The following is a 22,097-nucleotide window of genomic DNA, read 5'->3' on the forward strand; positions in this document are numbered from 1 at the left end:
AAGCAATAAAATCCATTGTTCAGCTGTTTATTTCTCACTTCGGGATTATATAGTGATTCCTTTAGTTAAGTCATTCAATTCAAACTTCTAGTACTGAAGTCCTTGACATCTTGTCTAAATGAAGAATAACAGTCTTTAAAGTCAGGAAGAAAATTGTACAGGTTAAGGAGATAAAACCTGTTAATCAAACATAAATAATATGATAGCATGCAAGGACCAACTTTCAGCAAATCAGCAAGGAAGACTGGAAATGAATGGAAATTCCTCAATAAATAGAATGGAAAATGGCAGAAAAAATGAATTTTCCACTGGTCATTCATGTTTGCCTAACCTGGTTGTTTTTCTTCAAGGAAGTAATGGTTTCTGGTTACACAATATGAGGAAAATCTCTGCCAGGTTTCCAGTGAAAAAACTGACAAATTGCTTCCTGGGAAAATTGAAGATGAAATTGGTAAAGGAAAACATGATACATGAAGGAACCGATAAAACAGGATATAATAGCAAACAATGTAAAAAATAAGCATTTCAAGTTGGAGATGTTATTAGTGGGTATCTTCCAGGATAATTTTAAAAACAAGCTTTGTCAAAAGTTCTCTGACCTTAGCAGAGAAATGACAGTGTGCTGACAAGATGGGTTGACAAAGCTCAGCTAAAAGGTACAGCAGTACAGAAATAGTCAGCATGTCTCAGAGAAAAACCTGATGACTGGAATAATAGAACTGTGAAGAAATGGTGTATCACAAAATGCAAAATTGTGCATTTGGAGACTAATAACAAAATCTCTGTTGTAAGCTGGGAATCCATCAGCTGGACAAGGAGAAAGATTCTAGTGTAATGAGAGACCACAGGGGGAGTTGCAGATGACAATCTGATGCCAGCATAAGAAAGGCAAATGATACCAAGCTGGGATCAGGTAAGATTTTTCTGTTGAGGAACTACTACTACTACTACTATCATTGTGCAACACAGCTGGTGAGACCCTACCTGGAAAATTTAGGTGACACCTTACTATGAAGCTTTCAGATCACCTGGCTCAGGAAAGAACTCCTCAAACTGGAACAAGAAGAGGCTATCTGATGAGATAACACATGAAGAGAGTGATCTGTCGAGGCTTATAACAGATGTAATTTTCTTTTAAGAAATATCTCAGTCGGGTGCAGAAGGAAAAGAATTTCCATTTAACAGCCACAACAGGCAAATGCGAGCTGAGGGGCTGTTGGAGGAAGCTCCCATGGCAGTCCAGTTCTGGAATGCAGCTTCTCACTTGAGCGGCAGAAGCAAAAGGGCTGTTCCCCAGCATGATGAATTTTGTAAAGGTCAGGAAAAGAGTTACGTGGTGCAGTACATGTGGTCATGTTTGATGTGAAGACCTAGGAGGTCCTTGGTTTATATTATCTTGGGCTGCATGGAGCACTATAACACCATTTTTATCAGTAGTATGCTCAAAGGTACAATTTAGGCCTGTATCTGAGAAGTGTCCTCAGCCCAAAGTACTATACAAGTAAATACATTAATAATCTTATATTAATGGACCCCATGGTGGTCCATGAATATATCCATGAAAGAGGGATCCTCAGCCACCTTGCTCTGTGGAGATGGATTAAAGATCTAAACATACTTCCAGGGCAGGTGACACTGACAACTTTTGCAACAAACTCATATTCAAGCTTTAAATCTTGGAATTCTACATCTTTGTGTGCAAAAATGTCTGGTTTTCACAGCACTTTCAAGATTTCCATAGATTCACCAGGCAGTATGATCAGATTAGCACAGCTAATCTTTTGAAGGGAGCTGCCCTACAAAAACTTTAAACCATTATTCTCAGAATAAGCATTTATATTAAAATCAATCAAGTTTTCATTGCACTCAAAGCCTTCCCATCACTGAGTCATGAGGGACAAATACTGAAATCCAGTAGCCTTTAAAAAAACACACCAAAACTCTTCTATCAAGCACTCCTGCAAACACCTGAAAAACAATTTGATTAAATAACTTTACTATAGGGCTCAAACTCTGCTGCTCAGCTTTTACTTTAATGCCTTCCTCTTCTTACACCATCAACCCAATGGAACTGAGTCCTGTCCAGCTAGAACAGAGAATACTTAACAATACTTTGCTTAGGAAGCTAAGGGAAGAAACCCACAAGCAGCTTTCTAGTTAAGTAGGAAAACATGAAAAAATCACATCACTCTCCGGTCAGAGGAACAAGGAGGGAAAAAGACATTCTGATTTTTCAGGGACTGAGGTGGTCTCTGTGAAGCCATATGAACCAGCTCTTATTCAACATCCTGAGGTTCTGAAGCACGATTCACTGGAACTGGTTTCATTGTCTCATTGGTAACCTCTGTCCTGCAAGCCCCACTAGCATTTGCACATGGTCTCAATATGAAAAGAATAAAATAGTCCTCAGAAGACTATTTAAGTTAGTAAGATTTCCCACCCCTATAAGCTGACAGACCAACAAATTGCACTGCCACACAGCTATTTTTAAGACCACTGGTAGACATGAGATCCAAATAAATCAGAATTGGTTGTACACAGACACTGCACCAGCTTTCTGTTTTCTTAAATTCATTTACTTAATTCTGCTCATTCCTTGAGACACAGCACATCAGTGCTAATGCTCAACTCAAAAGTAAATGTTCAGTTTCAGGTAGTGCATTCTGACAAATTTGCAGCAACGTGCTCTAGAGGGCTGCAAAATGAACTGTAAGTTACTCTGTTACCTAGTGTCAGGATTTCCAAGGTAATTACATCTGGAAGTACCTACATGGCAACTGGTATTAACTATGGTCCCATTTTGGAATTTGATGTGCGATCATTCTACTGCCAACTAATTTATTTAACTTATTTAGAATGAATTGTTAAATAGCTCATATAAGGAGTATATCATGAAACAACACTAATTACTAGATGATAAAATAAGCATGCGATGCACAGCAATGATATATTTGTAAAGAACAATTTTTCATGTTTGAAGTAATTTATGCATAACTTACACATGAAGTTTTCCTTCATTGTTTTGCTGCAGAGGATGTCCCGTGGAGCACAAGCAGAATTCTAATGTCTCAAGTCTATAAATGCTAAATGAGGCCATGTATGGGAAACTTGAATGGAGTTTTCTACAATAAGGACATAAGGCAGTGTACCTTTCACAAACGAGGTGTAAATTTTACACTGGTATGTAAATATGCCACTGATACTTTCACTAAGAGCTGCCTTCAGCCCTGATTGTTTTTAATATCCACTCTTACACCTTCTATAGCTCATCTCGGATCTTTTGGTACAAAGAATTGCACTGTCAATATATTCCAAGACTTTCTTCCGCAGCTGGCTGAAGCAGAAGCCAAAAAAATCAAGACAGCTAGTATAACCAAGTCATAAATATACCAACCCGGTTTAAAGCCAAAGGAACTTCATGACATTGTAAAGATCCACCAGCTTTGATTAGCTTTCTCATACCCACGGAGTAGAGTTTAGATCAAACTCTGGCTGCACCTATGGGCTACAGTTATAATGGAGTCTAGTGTGTGGTACTTATTGCTTATTATTAATTGAGAATGCAAAATCTTTAACATCTCATGCAATGTCTCTCCTTTGGCTTTTTACTTATGAAATAAGACTTTTCCTCTTGCACTAGCAAAACTGAGTATCTGCAGCAATGGGGAGAACTTTTCTATACCTTTCTGTTTGTAACACCGTGTTGGAGGTATAAGGATATTGATATTTAAAAATATGTCTCTGCCCATTTAAGATAATGTTTTTAAATGCATGTCTCAAAAATTTGGAATGGATTTATCATCAAAACATAAAATGTTCATAATTTATTTTAGAAAGTAATCTAAAAATTACATTCACATACAAATGTACATTATTACAAATTATAAGGGTCATAGTATATAATGCACTGCATTATGCAAAAAATCTGATGATGTTCACAACAGTCCTCTCCAGCTAATCTAAAGTGATTTTCATTGAAATCTTGAACATCCTTCTAGACTACCACTCATCTTCCAAGGAAAAACAGTGCAGAAGTGATGACAGCATCATAAAATTTTTCCTTACACTTTCACCAGTTTGATAATGTAGTGTCATTTTCTTTCACTGAAAGAAAATGGAAGCATCCCAAAGTAATGCCAGGGGCTACCCTTGAGGCATTTTGCTTTAATATCTCTATGCCTCAGTTTTCCTATTTTAAAAAACGTTCATAATATTCGCTCACACCAGCAGGGTGTTGTAAAGCTAAATTTATTATTGTTTGTAAAATGCTTTTAGAGCATCCAACTGTAAGAATGATAGATATGCAAAACAGAACCTCTTGTAGCTATTATTCTCAGACAATTTCTGTTGAATTTATATAAAAGGAATACTGATTATTCTCAGACAACTATTCTCAAACAATTTGTGTTGAATCTATATAAAATGAAATACTATTTTTTTAACAATATAAAGAAAACTTGGCCATTAATCATCAAAATGGTATGTTGCTCTCAGATTTTTTTCAAATAAACAGTAATAATTTAAATTGAAAATACATCGGATACCCGCAGCCTCTCTTAAGATGTAGATGCACCGAACATCTACGTCATACTGACATGTGCTACATGAACACAGGCCCACAGTCATCCTTGCCTCTTTTCATCAGTAAAAACCAAGTGTATGTTTGCTTTTGATATGCAGCTTTCAGCTAAGGGGAAATACAAGGCACTGCCTGCTCGTTTGTATTCCTGGTACTTGTTTGTGAATCCTGTCAAATTCACACTTTAAAAGGAGCATCTTAACATAGTTTTCAGAGCATGAGGAGACCCTCACTTGCTCATTCCAATCCTGTTCAAATCAAATAAAAAAAAGCAAGATGTACTCTGGTACATGGGCCTGGAAGTCAAACCAAGTCTGTGCTTAGCACTGTCATTCATTCACTCTGCAACTTTAGCCACAAACCTCTGAATTTTCATTCCGATTAACATGAATTTACTGCTACAGTTTTTATAAGACAGCTTGACTTCCATACAAAATTAAGAGTCCATCCCTCTCCTTAGATGTTGATATTTAGGGTGCTGTGAATTAGCCCACATCTGGGTTCTGCTTTTTAATCACTTGCACCACCCATCCTTACCACTTTCAGTTCTGCACAGACCCAGAATGGTGCAGTTTCACCAGAACTGAAATTTATATTGAAGTTTTTAGTTCCTTATAGGCCAATGTGTAAGCAGGTCAGACCAACATACAATATAAACTATTACCAACATTCAGAGTAACACTTGAGTTTCTGCAAGGTCTTACCTGGAGCAGAACTACTTGCTACCATAACACACGTGAACAAAAAGAAATGGCCAGAATGAATATGCACACTACCGATATTATGAGTCAAAGTTAGTGATCCAAAGGAAAATGTGTTACTTAAGACCAGATTAAGGAGTTGTGACATTTTCAAGAGACCTGTCTAGAAATACCTGAATAGCTTTATATTTATCCATAAATTTAATAACTAATGTAAAAATATATGGATCAACAGGACTGACGGTTTTTTAATTGATACACCATCATCTCAGTACCTGCAGGTCTGCGGATCTGGATCAGCTTCATGCAAACCACAACCCTTCTGGGACTCTTCATACACTTTATGAGCAAGAGATTCGGTTCTATAAAGCACCAAACGGGCCAGGCAGTAGTCATTATAATGTGATCCAGGATTATCCCTTCTGTTCAGGCCCTCACACCAGGCCATCACCAGGCTGGGTACCAGATGGCAGACGTGTCCATACAGGCACATGTGCCCAGATGACCCTTCCCACTCATTTCTGAAAGACCCATGTCTGATGCTGGCAGCAGGAGTAGGCTGGAACCTGTGCCAGAGAGACCCTCATTGCTTTAAACTGGAGAGACTAATCCCTTGCAGAGTTCTTAATTTAAAGACATTTAGGGGGAGACCAATAATGAATCAGAAGAAAACTAAAAGAGAAACCGTATTTCTTAGTCCCCAGACCTTTGATATATTTACACAGTGGGGCCAGGCAGTGATGGTGGTGAAACTTTGTGATCTAACCCCAGGCACTATTGACTCGGCACCATACTATCTAGTTTTCCCTAAGACCAAATGAAATGCCTAAAAATAGCAACGCTTTCCAAAACGTTTATGTTTTTAGGTTCGCTCGGTTGTCTTCACAGAGACCTCTTTTCTTCTTCTGCCCTATCCCTCTGATTAGATTACGTTCCTCTTAGTTGTGGGAGCTGGGATTATGCCTGAGCTGGGAACTGGAGGGAATATAGTAAAGCAGTCTAAAAGGGAAGGGGGAATATTTCTGACATTCCTCCCAGTGAAAGCAAGCAGCAATTGACCAAACACGCTGTACATCCACACTCAGCGCTTACACACTGGGTGAAAGGGTCAGCCCTTGATCTCTCTGTGTTGCCTTATTGCATTTCCCGCAAGGCTTTACCTTTGTTAGACAGATTCCATCCTTCTCATCAATGAGGACTGTCATCTGGTCCCTCAGGCTATGCTCTTGACTGCTTCAATTGATCCTTTAGTTTGCTTTTATTTCTGGATGCCATGTTATCGCTGTTGCTGGGATTTTGTATGTGCAACTGAGTATTATTCTAAGTCTAAATCATAGCTCCTCAATTTTAAAAATAAGTAAAAATAATTTTTTAAAAAAGGTTGTCCAAAATCCTCTAGCTTTTCTTGTGATTGTGTTTAATGTTTCTAAATGTTACATCCCTCATTCTCTTAATTTCCACCCACTGCCATCAAGTAGCTCTGAATGACTTTGAACCTCACTGCCAACTGCTGCAAAAAGAATAAATCAGGTAGCAACTGGTTTCAGCCAAAGTCTACAGTGATTCTTACTGGCATTGCAAAGCTTACTTGAATTCACAAGGGGCTTAAAAAGCACTGAGATGGCAGAGATTGTTGTGGCAGAAGCAACTGGAAAATGTCCTGAGATTGAAACACAGACATATTAACATCACCCTTGTGGACGCTAATGACTTGCACTTTAAAATGCCAGAGGCTCATACTGCCAGCTAAAACAAAGAAAAAAACACATTTTTAGTCTCCAAAGACTTTAGATCTTTCCAAACTCTGAGGGCAAATTCAGCCATAATGTATTTTTGCAGTAGAGCAGGGCAGCTCATGCATGCCACTGGGGGAATCATTGCCTGGAGTTGCTGTAGGCAGTGTAGTCGGTATAGCTAAATAAAACAGCAGCTGAAAACCTCTGAGAAGTTAAAACTAGTAATGAAGCATTCTATAATGCAATGCAATCAAACCTAAACAGTCTGAAGGCATATCTTGCTGACACTTGAAACCCTTGTATTTCTCACTGAAATGTATTTAGGGAAACGACCACCAAACACAAGGATTTCTACAAGGGCTTTACAATTTAAATTGACACATAATTAGAAAAATATTTTAATCTTTTGATGAAATAGCAATGTCCTACTTAGATGTTTCTAGATGAGGAATTATTTTAAGAGCTTACTAGTAATGGCAGATTGGAAACTTTCTGAAACTGTAAATGTTTAAAGAGTTCTACTCCAAGCAACAGAAAGGTAACAGGAAAGGAAGAAAAACAGATGCTGACAATAAAGAGAATGCTAGGAAAAGGCTTAGAAGCAAATATTTGGAATAAAAAGTAAAAAAAAAAAGGACTGGTTTGAGTGGAAAATATGCATAGGATAGGAAAAATACAGAGGCCAAATTCATCCTCAGTATAAATCTAATGGTGAACCAAGCCCAAGAAACTTTAAGTGGACTGGGCAAAAGTATATTTCTTTCTTTTTTGATGCTTTTTAATATGCAAAAGGAAAAAAAAATCCAACTTTTATTTGCTTACATTAGAAATGCAAGCCACATGTACTTTTTTATTCACAGACTCCATGGATGGCTAAACAACTAGCAGGGTAAGACCTGTGTGCTATATGGATTGCATTAAACCTGAGTAACTGAGAAAGTAATTTACACCTTGCCTAACTGCAAATACATCTTCTTAAGGACAAAAAATAGTGACTAACTAATGTTACAGTCTTTTCTTAGGGACCTACTGCTACCTCCAAAAATTAAACAAAATATCTCCTTTTATAAATTTTATGATAAAGCAAAAGACTAAAGTAAAAAGGCTTTCTTTTATTTTCAAATGATGTTTGAAGTAAGTCTTATAATAGAATGAGTCCGAACAAAGGATGTTCTGTCAAAGTCAAGTAAGAAAGTATTGTAAAAAAGGTGAAAATGCAAAAAGTTATAGAAGGAAAATGTTGTATGGTTGTCCATGTATCAAATATTCATCATGGAAGTTGGTGTTGGTAAGGGAAACATGCCTACTCAATGAAATTCTGGGTCTGCACCCCACAAATGTTTAGGCACATCTCTATCCTCACATACATCTTAGTTAAGATATACCTTAGGTAAATTTAAGCCAGTGACTGATCTGTCAAATGAGTAGTTAAAAAGATTAAAGTAAAATGTGAAATTGTGAAAGTTTATAGGCAGAAATTAAAACAACAACAAAAAAAAAACAACAGAAAAAAACAATTAAATTCCTCCCCCAAATGAGGAAATAAAGTGTAGTTCAGGGATAAAAAAATAACACATATACATGACTAAAAGGCAGAAGAAAACAGTTAAATTCTGAGGGCTAATAAGGAGGGTCAGGGAGGAGATATGAACTTGCTGAGATCCTCAGTATATGGGACTAGCTCCTTTTCTTTTTTGATAACCTTGTGAATAGGCAAAACCTCTTCCTACTGGAGTCCTAACACATTCTAACTAATTTACTGTGCATCTTCTAAATTCAGATTTAGATTTAAAAGTGTTGGAAGTGGTCTTCCAGGTAAAAAGCTAATTGCATTTGTTTTTGTAAAAATCTTTTTCTATATGCTTGAGCTTGAATTTTGTCATGTACAGATAACCTTTACTAAAAGCTCTAGGAAGGTGAAAAGTCTTGACCAAGTAACGAGAGTTTACGGTAAATGAACCTGCATAAAAGCAGGCACTCTTAACATGACTGTAATCCTAGTCAGTCTTAAGCTAGGAATGAGAAAATTATCCAAGACTCAAACACAACCTGGCCAGAAAAATGTACAGTAGTACTGAATCGGAGCAAATAAAGCAATTTAAACTAATATAAATAAGGTGATCTGTAAGTCCTTGCACACACTAAAATGCCATCAGTGAAGGCCTTACACTGAAGTTCTCCAAGGACCAGAAACACAACTTTGGGCCATGACTGTACAGATTTCTCTGTATGTTTAACTTCTTGTCACAGTGCAGAATGTAAATTTAAAGCTTCATATATATCACTGAATAAATCTTTGTGGAGTCCCCCTTATTCTGTATGAAGTATGTTTTCACTCTCAGTTTAGGCTTCAGGAATGGCTTGAAGCTTCAGCTTTAAGGAATTCTTATGCCTCAATAAAAGTTTAAACATGTTAATAAATTATATCAAGCTTATCTCCAGAATTGCATTCAGTGCTGAAAGAAGCAAAGTAAGAACTATTAATAAAGATCATGCTGCATAGCTAGGCAAAATCTAACACAGGAACCCAGGGTATGTATAGCTAACAGTCAGCAGCAGGATCCTTCTCTTCAGTTCCCTTCTGCTCCCTAACTAAGTCAGGAAAATAATCTCTTGGCCTAACTTCAGTTAGAGCATTATAAAGCACTGGAACACGTCAGCAGTATTAGCACCAATTTTGGTAATATTCTACTACAATTTGCACTTAAATAAGTGCAAGTAAGATCACTAGATCTCTAAATATTGAATTTAATATCTAGCTTAAGTTTCATGAGCACTTCAAGACAGGATAAAATAGCATCAATGCTAAAAAAAGACATCTACCCACCATCAGTCACTAACTTCCCATTTCTGCCAAGGTCCACTCTCTGTCATTGCCTTGCATTAGCACAAACATCTCCAGGAGGCCACAAAGATGACCAGAGGGCTGGAGCACCTCTCCTCTGAAGACAGGCTGAGAGAGTTGGGGTTGTTCAGCCTGGAGAAGAGAAGGCTCCGGGGACACCTTACTGCAGCCTTCCAGTGCCTAAAGGGGCCTGCAGGAAAGTGGGGAGGGACTTTGTATAAGGGCATGTGGTGACAGGACAAGGGGTGATGGCTTTGAACTGGAAGAGGGCAGATTTAGGTTAGGTATTAGGAAGACATTCTTTACCCTGAGGGTGGTGAGGCACTGGCACAGGCTGCCCAGAGAAGCTGTGGATGCCCCATCCCTGGAAGCGTTCAGGGCCAGGTTGGATGGGGCTTTGAGGTACCTGGTCTAGTGGAAGGTGTCCCTGCCCATGGCAGGAGGGTTGGAACTGGATGATCTTTAAGGTTCCTTCCAACCCAAACCACTGTATGATTCTATTTGTGTGGCTGTGCAGTGTAAAGGGCTGGGGAGGTGATCTGGCTTAAAATTAAAACAGGCTGATATATTCATCTGGTTCATCAAGTGGCTATGTAAACACTTGTGCTAGCACAAGAGGATGGTGCAGATGAGGACTCAGAAGCAAAACACAGGTTGAGGGAAATATATCCTTCTTGCTACCTATCCCAGAGTGTTTCTCAGCTCCTGGTGACAGACTGATTTCCCCACAGATACCAGGCTGTGTTCACCCAACAGCCTCACACTTTGACACATAGTCCATTGCCTCAAACAGAACAAGCACTTTTCAATGTTGTCGTAGTCTAACCCCAGCTGGTAACAAAGTACTACACAGCTGCCGGCTTACTCCCCCCGCCACCCTCCCTAGAGGGATGGAGAGGAGAATCAGCAAGGAATGTAAAACTTGAGGGTTGAGATAAGAACAATTTAATAATGAAAATAAAATAAAATGAAAACCAATAATAATAATAACTGCCATGAAAAGAAGGGAGAAGGGGAGAGGAATAAAATCCAGAGAGAAGGGAGAAAACAAGTGATGCATGGTGCAATCTCTCACCACCTGCTGACTGATGCCCAGCCAGTTCCCAGCAGTGATTGGCCAGCCCCGTCCAACTCCCCCCAGTTTATATACTCAGCATGACATTCTATGGTATGGAATATCCCTTTGGCCAATTGAGTCAGCTGTCCTGGCTGTGTCCCCTCCAAGTTTTTTGTGCCCCTTCAGCCCTTTCACTGACAGGGCCCAAGCAACTGAAAAGTCTTTGACTTAGTATAAAAATTAGCTAGCAACAACTAAATCCATCAGTGTATTATCAACATTATTCTCACACCAAATCCAAAACACAGCACTGCACCAGCTACTAAGAGGAAAACTAACTCTATCCCAGCTGAAACAAGGACAAATGTATAAAGATCAGGCTAAGCTTATTTACCTGATTAATCAACATTCTTTCAAATTTTACATATTTCCCTGACTCCTGCCCTTTCCTTTCCTCCATGAGTTTTTGGAGCTACACAGTAAAACTGGATGCTAATGTTCATTAAATGAGAAGCATGTGGAAGAAGGATTTAAACAGAGAAGTGGGTATGGATATGGCATAGCATTATCCTGACACACTAAGCAGATAAAGGAGCTAATACATGCACACATCAAGCTGATCACAGTACATGATGGTGTTCTCAGTGCCAGCAACATCCTCCCCATCACCTAGCGCTGCCCTGACCCACACAGAGGATATTCACAGGCAGCTCCCATGGAGGTAACTGCATCTCTGGGGAGGTTCCCTTCCCAAGAAAGTCCTCTTGAGCAATGACCACTCATTTCAACACACCTGAATTTACATGTGCTGAAATATCTCAGTTATTGTTCATCTGCACTGGCTGACAACATGATCCAAATAATTTTGTGCAAGTGAACCATTTCTACCACTTACTGCTCCAAGATTTTTCACACTAATTCAGATGGTGACTTTTCCTTTAGGTTTTAATTAAAGTACTAAGCTGTGAATGATCTCTATATAACCTCACTATATTATAATTTATTTTGCTAGCTATTCCTAGGAAATAAATTTTGAGTATTACTAGGTAACCCATTCTGAATTTATTGTTGTTGAAGAGCAAATGTTTTTGAATTGGTGTCACTAAGTCAAATGCCTTACAAAGGTGTGCCAACACCGCTGTCACCTGTATCAACCAGACTCACAGTCCTTCACAACAGTATCAATTTCATTTGACAAGACCTAATTTCTATGAAGCCACGCTGGTTAACATTAACTATATTCTCAGCATTTAATTCTCTGTTGAAGCCCATTATCAGCTGACCTGTTACTTCCTTGCAGCTCTGTGCCTAAATAGCTGTTTTATATTTCATTTTCCGAATTACCTGTCTTACCACTTAAAATGGTAGCAGATCATCCTCCTGATTCTCTGGAACTTCTCAGATTGTCATTTAAAATTGACATCATTAGTCCAGACAGGTTTGTTAAGAGCCTCTCCGGATGACTTGTTTCAACCTGTTTACATAAAAATATTTAATGCTAAAAATAGTCCTTTTACCCTTTTCACTGTGGCACAAGAAAGTTTTATTGTTCATAAGTATGGAGGTATCCAGGTTTGTTGGAAATATACAGCCACAACTAAGTACTTCTTTACATGTTCCACACTGTAGAAAATTCTGCCTTTTCTGCTGAGAAACTGGCTTTTTACTAACAGAATTCCTCTTTTCTCATGTCATGAAAAAATTCCTTTTCATTACTTTTGTGCTTAATGAGACCAGTCTCTGGGATGAGAGTTTTAATAAAACAAACAGATCCCAGCCATTAGACTGTATAGGCAACCTGAAACCTTTTGGCTAGAAAAAACAGAGAAATGTCTTCATTTTGAAGGATAGATAGTTGAATATTTTTCAAAGTCTGTGTTTAAACCTGACAGTTATGTTGTTAATATTAGACAGCAGTAAACATACATTTCTTTCTTGCTTCTTGTTTGCAAATGTTGACTACAGAGTACCTGCGTAACAATAAGGCACCATATCAGGTACTGGGCCACCAAGAACTTCTGAAGAACTGAAGATTACAGAGTGCCTAACCTTCAAACAGGATCCAAGGTAACATAGCGCAGCTCACCGATGCTGCAGACTCTAGTACAGTGCATGCTGGAGAGACATCTGGTGCCTTGGATGGAAGAGAAATTTTCCAAGAGTCAGATGGAGCCAGAAGCTCCTTTGCATAAAGCAGAAGAGGATGAATCCTTCAATCTCAGCTTGTCCTGCAAATTTATAAACCTAGCCACACCATTTAAAAACTGGTTATTTTTTTTCCTTTCTAACATTTGTTCAGGTCAAATATTACAAATATGTGGGAAGAAATTCTCACTGGGAAAGATGCAATATGTTCTTCCCTCTGAAAATCAGCAACTTTTACTGGTACTTTCCAAAGAACAGCAACAAGCAAGAAACAAAATGAATGAGGACAAAGCTCTTCTTTAAATTTTATTTTAAGGCCAATATTCAGTGTACTAAATCAGACTTAGTGGAGCATGAAATCCTTGTCCGAGTCACTGATTTAGTAAAATAATCAAAAGTGTTTCATGGCTTCAGCAGAACATATATTTGCCAATAATAAGCAGAGGATTTTGCAGAGTGAATCCATGTTTGAAATATTTCTTTTTGTGCTGCTAAAAATACAATCTCTTTTGCATGTTTTTGATTAATGTTTTTAAAACATGAGTTTACAGAAATCCACAAGTATTTTTCTGACACAAAGGCCTGTATTTAAAGTAATTTATTCGACAAATTAGGGAAAAGTAAGAGTGATTTTTTTCACATAAGGTATGTTTAAAATGTTAATAATTTTTTCTTCCTTTGCAGGGATCACTTGATGCACCTTGGATAGCCCAATATATTCAACTGCTATTTTATCTTGATTTACCCAGACAGTATCTGCCCTATGAGAAATATTTGAACTTCCCAGACTTCACACATTGCAGCAATGGGAAAATATCAGCAACACAACCCATGTTGTTGAAACAGGTTACTCTCTCCAGTTAAATGATACCCATTCCAGTCATCTTAACTGAAGTTTATGGAAAAGAAAATCTGGTAGCATCTGCAGTATTTAATGATAAATGTTTATTTTGAGTAGTATAAATAATAAGTAGTTAGGAAAATATAAAGTACTCGGAAACAAAGAGAATTCAAGCTGTTTGTTAAGCAAATTTGGAACTCATCCTTGGATTTGACTTCCATTAAAGGAAAATTTTATTTCAGTTGGGCTGACATTTTGTCCCTAACTCACTGTGTGTGCACACAGGTCTAGCCAGAAAGTTGTCTTACTATAACTCTGCACTTCTTGAGGAAAAAAACCCTAAAAATACATATAAAACTCATTCAAGGGCCTAAAGTAACATGTAAAACGCCATTACTGAACCCTACTTACGGTAAACATATCTATTTGTTTTTTAAACTCAGCAGTACTGAACCCTACTTACGGTAAACATATCTATTTGTTTTTTAAACTCAGCAGCTCTGGAGTTCAGGAGGAAATGCTTTCAGAAGACAAAGCCAGACAAACAATACACATTTTCTACATGACTAATTGACTCTTGAGTTGTAAGTTTCGTCTTGTACTTGCAAGTGCAAGTAAAGTACTTTTACTTTAAAAAAAAAGGTTAAAAATTTAATTGTTTCTTCCCTGCCTTCACAATTGGAAATATTACTCCTCAGTTAGAGCACAGCCATAGCAACATTTTATTTAGCATTTGACTTAACCAGTGGGGCAGAAATGTCCAGCAGGGATGATGGAAAAATTGGCAAAAGAAGAAAAATCTCTCAAAGCAGATCAGCTGCCAAAAATATTAAAAACTTTTTCCATCAGTGACCGATCTGTTTTAAGAGATTCTTGGTCTCTGCCCTTCAAAATGCTTGTTTACACCTCTCTGGATATTTCTGTCTTCTCGGTCAGTCTGGTCTGTGGACCTACTCTGAGGAAAGAGAAATAAAAAGAAAAATGGGACTTCTTAACAAATAAAAGCTAATTTGATTATTGTTCATAGAGATAACAATCCAACTACCATTTTAGACACCCATATCATATTTGAATGGCCCGAATGAAACTAAAATGTATTCAGACAAATGAGCTGTACAAACGTATAGCAGCATGCTGTATCTGTCCCTGGCATGTATACCAGTGAGGCAGACACGTGTGAGGTACAGATATGGTGTATGTGTGTATGAAGGGATTTAACATTTGTTTTAACTTTAGTGGTTTAGGCTTTGCAGACTGCAAATGGCCTTTGGATTAACCCTTCTAGTTCACATACAACTAACTTCCCAATTCCTATAATATATTCAGTAACTATTAAGATAAATCAGAACATCTGTAAGAAAACCTCTAATACTTTGAACTAAAGCAGAAGCCTAGGCTTTAGATCAGGGGTCCTCAAACTACAGCCCGCGGGCTGGATACGGACCCCCAGGGTCCTCAATCTGGCCCCCGGTATTTACAGAACCCCCACACACACACCCTGCCGGGGGTTGGGGGGAGAAACCAAGCGGCCGCAGATGACTGCCTGCCACTTCATCTGCATGCCAGCCCCCTGTTTAAAAAATTTGAGGACCCCTGCTTTAGATGCTGTCACTTGAATCTGTCTTATATCCAGAATTATAAAATTTTTTCACTGCTTGGGATAGGAGGAGATTTGGCACAAAGACTCAGCCAGTCTGCCCACTGATATAAAAACAGAATAAGGATTCTTATCTAAGGTAAACCCTGTGAGTTTATGAATCATGTTTTGTTATAATTTCCTAGTCCAACTAGCAATCTGCATGATCTCTGAAGCATTCCACTCTTGTTTCCAGCCAAAAGTTAAAGCATGCATCAAAACCTGAAAATGGTTTATTACATACTGGAGCTAGAGGCAGCTGAAACACAGTTCTACCAGTCCTGAAACTTGTCTTACTGTTTTCCCCTCTACAATACTCGTAGTAGCCAAACCCTGGTATGTGATATTCTTTGCTGTACAGCATTCTCATAATTAAACATGTAAAACAGAGACAATGACAGAAGAAAAACAATATGGGATGCTTATGCATAGATATCTTCATTCTTCCTTTGTTATTATTTAAAAGCAACGGATTTAAGATACTGAAGGACTACTAATCAGTTACTGTTTTATGACTATTTTGCAGTTTTCAGTAACAGTACAATATGCAAATCTCTCAGCTATATGATTCACTACAGCTCTAAATATATACCTTCTGACAAAAGCAGCTACCTCAACTTCTCATTTTATATAGCTTATAGAAAAATTTCAGATGTGACCCAGTTATGTCACAACCATTTTCAAATTGTGATCCTCTGAAAAGTAGCTATATAAAAAGCGCACCTTCTTACTCATCAGATCTACTCCCCATAGATAGCCAGGATAAGATCTGCTGACTTGGTTACAAAAATGAAGGCTCTACTACTTATTAAAATTTCTACTAACCTTGCAAAACTAACATAGCTCAGGAGAACAGGGAGCTAAATTCTTTTGCATCTTCAATGGAAGTAATACTTTTGCAGTGTAATACAGCTCTAAAAGAGCTCATCAAAGATTTTGAGCAGGATCAAACAACAGCAAAGGCACACTTTTGCCTGCAGAAACATTTTAACTAACAGATAAATACAGTAAGGAATAAATTTCACATTTTGTTAGGGATCAAGTCACCATTGGCCATTGGAAAGGACTTGTTTTACATGAAAACTGAGCATGTTTTATATAGAAATCAACAGAACTCTCAAGCAGCAATTTTCCATTCACAGACTCACAGAATCACAGAATGGTTGTGGTTGGAAGTGACCTCTGGAGATCATCTAGTCCAACCTCCTGCTAAAGCAGGTTCTCCTAGAGCAGGCTGCACAGAGTTGTGTGCAGGTGGGTTTTGAATGTCTCCAGAGAAGGAGACCACCATCTCCCTGTGCAGACAATTCAAATTGCCTGTTATCAGTCTGTCTCCTGGGGTTTGCCTTATTTGTCATTTCAACAAGCCACTTAGATATTAGCCTACAAATCCTAAGACTTGGCTCTTTGGTTTTTTACTTGCCACTGCTAGTTCCCATTCCAATACCTCAGCTGGATTTTATCACCCTGACAGACCCAGAACACAGCAAAACAATGTACGTTACCATCAAAGCTATGCAGTCAGACTTCCACCGATTCTGAGAATGGCTTAAACTTTCAACGTGAATATGGGGAGCTTTTTTGTTAGCGGTAAGAGGGGAAACAGTTGACACTTGAGAGACAAACAGCCCCCAAAGGCATCTGAGCAACAAAATTTCATCTTAAAATTCCATGAAAAAAACCATGGATCTTCCCAGTATCTTCCTGAAGGTGAGCTGCACTTAATTTCATCTTGTTTCTGGGAGGTGAACAACAATCCTTTTTTATCATTGTTTAATCCCAGCCAGCAACTAAACACCACACAGCTGCTCACTCGCTTGTGTCCCGTCCCATCTGTCCATTGTCCCCCCAAGCAGGATGGGGGGGAAGAGCACTGGAAGGGTGAAAGTGAGAAAACTTATGGGTTGAGATAAGAACAGTTTAATAATTGAAATAAAATATAATAACAATAAGATAAAAAAATGTAAAAATTTAATTAAAAGGAAAATAACAAAGAGGGAGAAATAAAACCCAAGAAAGGTAAGTGATGCAAAGGAAAACAATTCCTTGCTACCAGCTGATGGATTCCCAGCCAGTCACCAGACAGTGGCCTCCTGGCCAACCTTCCCCCTAGTTCCATTGATGAACATACGGCATGGAATATCCCTTTGGCCAGTTGGGGTCAGCTGTCCTGGCTGTGTCCCCTCCCAAGTTCTTGTGCACCTCCAGTCTACTCACTAGCAGGGTGGTGTGATGAGCAGAAAAGGCCTTGGCTCTGTGTAAGTGCTGCTCAGCAGTAATGAAAACAGACCTGTGTTACCAACAGTTTCCAGCACAAATCCAAAACAGAGCCCCATACTAGCTACTATGAAGAAAATTAACTCTAGCCCAGCCAAAACCAGCATACCTTTCCATCCACAGCAGCCTTACCAGTTACTCAGTTACTCTCACTTCACAGATTTCTCCCTCCTTTCTGTCAAACTATTCTGTTGTCACCTTTCCCCCCTTCCCTTCTGAACAAGGTATATGTTTGTACCATCTCTGCCTTAATTCAATAGCTCTTGAACTTCTTACTTCATGTTCATCCTCTTAAAATAAAACAACTAATTCAGAAAACTTGTTGACTTCAATCTTATTTGCAAGAGATATTTTCTGGAGCACCTGCTTTTCTGTATGTTAGGTAATACAGGCCAAATGACAAGACCTGAAAAACACTAAAGGAATAAAATCTGGAGCCAATTTGGGATCCTGGAAAATGTTCCAAACAAGGAAATCACATTATTACTAGCATTAAGCAACTCAAGCTCTAAAAATCACACATTTATTTCAAAAAACACTCTTTTAACATACTTTTTTTCTCAATTCACCAGATGTTCTCAGGTTATGCTTTAAGTTTGTTTTTGCAAATGAAGTTGAAATACGAGTTTATTTTTGCAAATGAAGTTGAAACACATATTTTCACAAGATCCGAGCATTAACTAAAAGATTCAACAGAAAAATGTGAGGGTTTACAATAACAATTATGCAATACTTCAGCTGATCCCACTTTCTCCTCTCAGAACAAAATGGAAAAGAGATATTAAAGGTGTTAAAAAAAAACCTCAGCAAGTGTGAATTTAGACTTAGATTTCCTCTTCCTTCACTATCACAGAAGAGTATCTCTATATATAGATCTGTCCAGATTTATATCTATATAAACATACACAGAACCACAGTGAACCACATTCATTATTATCCTTGTCTTTTAATGTCTTGAGCATCAACTCTTTCAAAGGGGCTGTTGCTTCAGTCTGAATTGCATGCCTGAGATTATGCAAGAGGCTGAAGCCAACACTTTCAGCCAGGTTTAGAGAATAAGCCACAGGGAAAGGTCACTTCTTGGTTTCTTTGTCGTGTTCACTCAAGATATATCAAGAATTCTTATTCTTCATACCAGAATCTCCTAAGTACCACATTGTCTGAAATATAAGGTTATCTTCACTCAGCCATCAGAAATAAAACAAATATTGATACAATACAAATATGTATGTATCTCGCCATCTTCTCCAGTCCCTGACCTACCTTCCCTCACAGTCTCAGATAAATGCCCCAGATTATTCTCTCTGTGGCAAACCTTCCTGACAGTTCATTTCCCAAGATGAATGCAGCCACTAAATGAATGGTGGGAACTATGTTCCCTTTCCCCATTGTGTAACACGGACCATGCACCACATGGAATTATGACCTTGGTGGGAGGAGACTGCGCTGCTGTCATCCTCACAGAGCTGCCTCTAGATGGGGCCATGTTAATTTAGGGAATGAGGGAGAACCGGCAATCCCCCCTGCACACCACAAGATGTTATGTGCCCACCTTAAATCCTCCTGCCTTGACAACTCTAGAAACGAAGCTCGCCTTTCCAACGTCAGAGCTCAATCCATTAGAGGGCACCTCCGAGACCCCTGACGGCCCCATGGATCCCCCAAACCCCACCGCACAGCTTGCAAACACAGGCCATGTTTGACTTTTTTCAATGGTTAATATCTCATAAACCTCTTATAAGAGAGAAAGGCAATTAGCCATGATCCCTGTTACCACCTTATGCCCTGACACACAGCAGCCACATCTAAACCGCCTAAAGGCAACAGTCCTAGGCCAATACCGATTCTCTTCTGCATGTCTTCTTGTCTCCTCCACTGTCAGGAAGGCATTTTGACACTACTTGGATCAGTCACTCCAGAAGTTTTACTGCTCAGATTTGGGGATGCGTTTATAGTGTAATTTCAACTTTGGATTTCCAGATTTTCCAAAGCCAACTGTGGCATAAGCTAGTTTTTTAAGCAGTTTTGTACATATGGGGGTTTATTTGAAAGACAGGAGAGTGAGCAAAGAAAGCTCTAATTACCACAAGTTAAGTGTTGCTTTGCAAATTTTCATGTCACAATTCAATTAAGTTTTAAAAATCATTAAGAAGTGTTTATGATAAACTCTCAAAGAAATTAGCAGAAGACTTATCAGAATGTACAAGTTCCAGCAGAGGTAGCATGCATGCAGGCAGTGTCCATCTATTCCCTTAAATAACCAGAACCATTCTATGGCCTTCAAGCCAACTGGAAGAATTTCGCCAGGGTCCTGATTTTAAATCCTCCTGCCCTCCAGCATAGTGTGGTTATCGCTAAACTGCCTACTGGCAACAGCCCCAAGCTGATGGATGCTAATTCCTCAGACTATGCCAGGCAAGTGTCTAGCATGCACTGAAACTGTTGTAAAGAACAATACTAGAGACACAGCTTCAGAGCCCAGGAACATAACCTATCGCTACTTAATTATTATCCCCAGGGGTAATCTCCTGAGAATTATTAGTGATGGGAATAAATTCCCTGGGCAGAATGAATTAGGCCAAGAACCCTGGAGAATGTGGTCTATTTAGAGAGAAAAACCCAAGAAGTCAGCAGAGGATTTATTTTGCTTGCCTGGAGCTTTTTATTGATTCTTTCCTTTGGTGATAAGACCAGCTAACCAGGTTTCCACAGGCTGCTCCTTTTTCCTGTCCCTTGTCTGCCACGTGTGTCTTTCCCTCCCACATCTCTTAGCCTGGACTCATTTACATCTGACTCTTCTTTTGTCCCTTATGTAGCTGACCACAGCCTTTCTTTCTAAAACTCCTTCCTTTCCCTAGCACATCTTTTGCAATCATCCTACTTGAATGAATATCTTCAGCCCCCTCTTTGGGTATGTTTGTGCCTTTGGCCTTTTGTTTTTCATATCTCTGGATCTGTATCTTTTACTTCTGGGTTTGTATTTTTTACAAATAGAGCACAGTTACTGTGCTGAGGACGCACAGATCTGTCTCAAGCTTTTGGTCCATACTGAAATCCTAGTGCTTCATTCACATCTTGTGTATGACTCGAGCATGGCATGGCTAAAATAAAATGCTTGCTCTCCACCTTATAACTCCTGTTTCCCAACTACTATGGGTGACACTACCATACAGTGCTTTCTCTAGATTCTCATATACAAAGACCAATAGTTTTTCTCCATGAATAACTTATCTCTAAGTCTACTGCTTCAGCTATATCACATTTTGAATTAATTCCTCAGGACCTTCCTTCCTTTCCACATCAAGCAAATAGCTGTCCTTACCTCTAAAGCTGAATCATACCCATGACCTCTCACTCAGCAGTGAAAAGACAGCTCCTCTCTGAGATCATTTCAGATCCTGTTATCCACTCACTAGATTGTAAAATAAACACCTTTTCATTTCCTTTGTCCTTTGGAGGCATTCCTGGTCATCACGTGTGCCACCATTCTCCTTCTAAAGACTTCTTATTTCCTGATTCGGTAGCAGGGAAGTCTCAGCAACAAGAAACTTCTTACTATGCTGATGAATATAATTTCATCATTTTCTCTTACTCTTCCAGTCATTTGCTTCTATAATTTTTGGTCCTGATTTGTAAGTGTTGTAGACATTTTTGTATTGGGTTGTTAAGAGCGAGTTCCCAGGGCCTCTAGTCCATAGGCTAGGCTGGCCTATTAGCATGTGTGCTGTTTGTATTTGGGTTTAAAAAATTCATCTTGGTCTCCTCATTAAGACTGAGCTCCGTATTCCAGTAAATATCCTAACACTGTGATACAGCAGAAGCCGTGATAAGCAGTAATATCGCAAATATTGTCTTATTAGCTGTGACTCCTGCCTTCAGGCTTAAGAAATGTTGTACATCTGGGACTTTTCTTATAAATAACAAAAATGAGTGTTCATAACTTTTAAAAATGGGGCTCTTTGCATCACTTGATGAGAAGGCTTTGCAAGTCTTTCCAAGTAAACTGTAATTGCAGATGGCTGATTTGTGGTTGATTTGATAAAAATCAATCTGTCACCTGGAGTAATTGTTTTCCATTTGTGTCAAGAATAATTAAATGCTTTTTTATGAAAACACTCACTTGGCTTGCAAGTACCTAAGCAAGCTGGTGGTTTGTATCATAGGAACCCACGTAACTTGCACACTAAAATGAAACATCAAAGCAGGCAGCATCTTAGTAAACATAACCAAGCTCAGGCAGAGATACACAGTTTAATTTTTCTTTTTTTATTAAGGTTCTT

The sequence above is a fragment of the Falco naumanni genome, chromosome 12 (assembly GCF_017639655.2).
Source record: "Falco naumanni isolate bFalNau1 chromosome 12, bFalNau1.pat, whole genome shotgun sequence".
NCBI classification, from domain to species: Eukaryota; Metazoa; Chordata; class Aves; order Falconiformes; family Falconidae; genus Falco; species Falco naumanni.